At 32.8% G+C, this 5,353-nt stretch overlaps 2 pseudogenes; both read right to left on the bottom strand.

Annotated features, from left to right (window-relative positions):
* Positions 1-2,648: 2,648 nt before the first annotated feature.
* On the bottom strand, positions 2,649-4,208 carry LOC114405231 (annotated as a pseudogene).
* Positions 4,078-5,097, bottom strand: LOC114405516 (annotated as a pseudogene).
* Between the last annotated feature and the right edge of the window lie 256 nt (positions 5,098-5,353).

Here is a 5,353-nt window from a genome sequence, read left to right on the forward strand (position 1 = left end):
TAATGTGACAAAGTAAACTTGGAGCGAGTAGAAGTTTGCAGGGAAGGATATACGGATCCAAAAACTTACGGGGATCATTTTTCTTTTCCCTATGTTAGAATATATATATATATATATATATATATATATATATATATATATATATATATATATATATAATTTTTAACAGATAATTTTTTAATAAATAATGACTTCTACAAATTATTTACGGCTATTATACATAAAGTTGAAAATGATTTTTATTTCAAACGATAAAATTTTTAATAAAAATATGTAATAAATTTTGGTTTAATTAATATTTTGGTCCTATATTTGCATTTTTTTTGTTTTAGTTCATATAGTTATAAATTCTAGGTTTAGTCCTATACAAGCAATTTTTTATACTTCAGTCCTTATGCCTCTATTTTATGGCAATTTTACATTACCAAAAAATTAACAAGGACTAAAACAGAGAAAAAATGTTCAGATAAAAAATAAATTTAAAACGTAGAACTTTTAATTATAAAGACTAAAATATAGTTGAATGTAACCATTACCTTGTTTGTGTTGGTGGGTAACCTACATAGCTACAGATATAGGTTTCTCTTGTAAACTTTTGGGTATCACTTTGTACTCTTTTCTTTATATAAAATATCTTATTTGCAGATTAAAAAAAAGTACCTCTATAAGCTAAGGACTATAGTGTGAAAAGTTACAAAAATATGTAGACCAAAAGATTAATTAATTTTTTTTATTTCTATCATACCAAAATAATTTTTATCAAAAGAAATATTATAATTATTTCTTAAAAATTTCTACACAGTAAGAGTGAGCATGTTGTTCCTTTTCTGCTAGCCGCCACGGATCTTAAGGTGCAGCAATCGCAAGCTAATTAATCCTTCAAACACCACATAAGAGATCATGCACCAATTTTCCAAATAATTAATATTAGGATTCTTAATTTTTTAGAGTGGCAGATACTTGCTTTGTTAAATTTTGCTTTTGTGTGTGTGTATCCTTCAAACACCACATAAGAGATCATGCACCAATTTTCTAAATAATTAATATTAGGATTCTTAATTTTTTAGATTGACAGATACTTGTTTTGTTAAATTCTGCTTGTGTGTGTATCCTTCAAACACCACATAAGAGATCATGCACCAATTTTTCAAATAATTAATATTAGGTGTGTGTATGTGCGTGCGTGCATGTGTGTCTTAATTTTTTAGAGTGGCGGATACTTGTTTTGTTAAATTTTACTTGTGTGTGTGTGTTGTAGACCCAAATTTATGATCTTTTTTCACGTTATATATGTATATAGATGTAACTGAGAAATTTGTCTATTTTTGCAGGGAAGGATATAAATTAATCAAACACAATAAACAAAATCTATAAAAATTTAAATTATCACTTTTTAAAATATCTCATTTAATCCATCACAATCATCATGATGGTTGCTACCACCATCATGACTACTACTGCAGTCACCACTATAATCGTCGCCGCCTTCACCCAAGTCATCAAATGTAACCAACTTTGTCGTTATGACCTTTATCGCCATTGTTGTCACCATCTTTGTTGTTATGACCTTTGTCGTTATCGTTATTGTCACCACCATGGCGTAACACCATTGCCGCCACCACCACCTCTGTTGTCAGAATCGTCATCGTCGTTGTATAGCGGTGGTAGTGGCGACAACGACAACCCTGATGGCGAAAGTGGTGACAATCATGGTGTGATGATGATGATGATGAGTTAACGATAATTGAAATATTTTAAGACATGATTTGTTTGGTGAATCTTTTAGAGATCTAATGGTTATATTATATTTTAATTTTAGTTTTTAAATATTTTAATTTTAATCATCTATTATTTTTAATCATCATATAATGGTTGTTATTAATTATTCTCATGTTTTCATATAAGACAGTGTTCTCACTAGATATATTTGATAGAAAAACTCCTCACATATATGATATACAAGAAGTGTTTGGAATCAGAAATGTAAGAATACTTTCATTGATCAACAACATACATTGTGGTTCTGATACATATTCGTGTTATTAACACAATGCTCTAACCAACTGTGTGTCATAAAATAGACTAATGTACATCACATATCTCAATGTCTCGAGAGAATATCTTTACAAATGGTGCAACTTTAATTTCTATTGTTCCATATCAAACATTTTTTGAATGAATTGGACAATTTAGCCATGGGAAAAAATTTATATTTCATACATGATCAGAATTTAAATTCAGTTTTGCTAACCTTGCAATCTCAACCGAATATGCTTCTCCATTTGAGAACGGAGTTTCCTTTCTCTTGTTTCTCCAACGGAAAGGCATCTGATGTGAGAGATGAAGGACCAATACTCACCGCATTGTGGCACACATTTTTGACATAATTCAGGACAACCATTTATGCTCAAATAGATCAATTATAGAGTTTCAAGCCAAAAGATAAGGTGCATGCATATGAGAATTGAATTTTTATCACTAAGGTTTAGGTGACTTAAATGCAAAGTGAAAGATTGTGTTTTACTAGATGAACCTTAGTTGAATAGATGCATTGGAAGTTATTTTTTATTTTAACTTCCAAGAAGAACTTATTTATTATAGTTGATGACAATCTTCACTATAAATAGAGAAGATAATTAGTGGAGAAACACAACACATGAAGAGACAGAGTGTGAGAAGAGAAATTGTGAAACAAAGTCACTTTGTTGAGAGAAAAGTGTCTTTGTGTGAAAGTGTTATCATTTCTTGTAACTATTGAATGGGGTACTCAGCTTTGTAAAGTGATACACTATTTGGGCTGAGTTACAATCTTGTAATCATTTTTGAGATAATGAAATTTTTTTGAGACAATTTTGTGGACGTAGAGGTGTCGAACTACGTTAAATTCTTATGTTTGTTATTATTTTTCCTATGGTGTAATCTTTGTTGTATTCTCACGATCCTTTGTGAGTGTGAGTAATTTTATTTGTGGGAGCATTAATTACCCAACAAAATCTTCTAGGGTGCTCATGAGGCGATGCATGTCACTTGGAAGATTTGGAGCATCTTAAGATGAGTCATTGTTATCAGCCACTCAAGAAGCATCTTAAGATTATCACAATTTAAAATTAACAATGTCTGCAAAGTGTCAGCGATTCCTTCAATCCATTGAGGCAAAGTATCTTGCCTTGGACATTGCTCAAGATGAAAATATTTCATCCTCAATCTTTGGATTTGGCCACCATAGATCAACAACAGATTTAGCTTCTTGCATCGCATAACAAACAAAACCTCTAGTTTAGGGAGAATATGAAGAAGTAAGGACTCCATGTTCCCACATGATTGAACGTACAAAACTTTAGGAGAAGAGAATTGTGACCTTCAGAACAAAAATTTCAAATTGCCGCAACATTCAAAACTCAAAGTATGAAGATTGGTTAAGCTTGCAAATTCATCTTTTGCTAGAATAGATTGTTTTGAGGTTATAAGCAATTTTTGAAGGCTGATTAACATCACTAACTCCTTCGGCAATGTTTCAGGCTCCATGAATCCTCTTAGTGACAAAAGTTGTAAATTTTGGATTTTGCATATAGAATGAGGAAGTCCTTTTATTTTGCGGTTATTTGTAAGATTGGGACCTCGCAAATGCTCCAATTTAGAAATTAAATGAGGTAGAGTCTTAAAAGAGGAATCACTTAAATCTAAAACCCATTAGTATTTGTATCTTTTTATCCATGTATTCAAAGAGGTTCACTGTCAATTCCCATTCCATGGATGGGAAAAATTTTTCACTCTTCTGGACTTATGGAACAAAGCATGGCTAAGTGAGTGATTTTCAACAACTGATAAATGCCTTATTTGCTCAGGTATGTTGCGAGTACAGGAGTTCACAGCTAAAAGCTCCTCTTTCGCAACATACAACGCAAGGTCGTGAACCAAATCATGTACTTTGAAATAATAAAGGTGGCCTAAGTCCTCAAAATCTTCAAGAAATGATCTTGAATGTAACTCATCTATATATTGTCTTGCAATATTCTCTAGCTTTTGAATATTTTTCTTCGCCTTCCTTAAATGCCCATTTGACAAAAAGAGATAAACAATTATCCATTGAAAGGCCTTTTAAAACATAAGAGGGAACAATCATTGAAGCAATTGGGTTAGTTCATGCTGTCACTAAGATTTTGCTTCCTATTGTGCCAACTTATATCAAATCTTTTAACTCTATCCATTTTGCATGATTTTCATTCCATATGTCATCAAAGACTAGTAAAAACATCTGACCAGAAAGCTTATATCTGAATGACTTTGTAGCTGGTCAATATCTAAATTGTTAATGATTTCATGTTGAGCCAGGGAAATGGTTGGAACTGAAGCATAGTTGACAATTTTAATAATTATCTGCCAAATGTCAAAGTCACCAGAGATACACACCCACATCTTCAATTGGAAAAGTTCATCCATCCTCTTGTCATTGAACACCAACTTTGAAAGTGTGGTCTTCCCCAAGCCTCCAATGCCCACTATGGGAATAACACATATACTTTTATTTCCAACACTGTCACCATGAGAGTGAGGTTGCATCAAAAGCTTGATAATTTCTTCCCTATCATTGTCCCTTCCTATCAATCCTGAAGCATCAACATGGGAATAAGCCATTTCTCTTCTTTGCACAAGTCTGTGGTCAACATCAATCCTTTTTGACCAAGCATGTTTCCATCAGCTACTATCTTATCCAATCTACTCCTAACATGTTCGATTTGATGATCCATCCTATGACAGAAAACAAGAGAATTAGACGAAGAAAAAAAGTGGCCTACCTTCATCTTGGTGCTTCCTGTAGCTTTGACAACTAGCTTTCTCATGTTTTGGCACTCAAATCCATCCAAGATATCTTCAGAATCTCAGCATACATCGAGAATCTACCTGAGCCATTCGTGCCACCCATGCTAATGCTACTTCTTCTCAGCATTTAACAACACACCTTTCACAATTGACAGTGTCTTTAATCCCTTGCAGATTCTCATACACACGATAGGCTCGAGAAGCCTCTTCATAAGCACAAGATGCAAGTTTCCCCAGCAGTGATTTAGCAATATTGATGGCAAATGATTCAGCCATGTTCTTCAGGAAAGAGCAGAAACAGAGTTGGGATACAACTTTAAGGTTGTGATGATTGTGCCTCTATGTCCATACTAGGTCATATAATATTATGACAAGTCAATCAACTGACGTGAAGGTAAAGATCAGTCAATCTATATTAATTTGAAGTTCTTTTAATCTTTGGTGAGTCTATAAGACTTACATACTACGAGAAATTACATGGTATCTATGTCAAAATGATTATGCAATTTGCATCCTCTAATCCACATACGTC

This window comes from Glycine soja, chromosome 3 (assembly GCF_004193775.1).
Source record: "Glycine soja cultivar W05 chromosome 3, ASM419377v2, whole genome shotgun sequence".
Taxonomy (NCBI): domain Eukaryota; kingdom Viridiplantae; phylum Streptophyta; class Magnoliopsida; order Fabales; family Fabaceae; genus Glycine; species Glycine soja.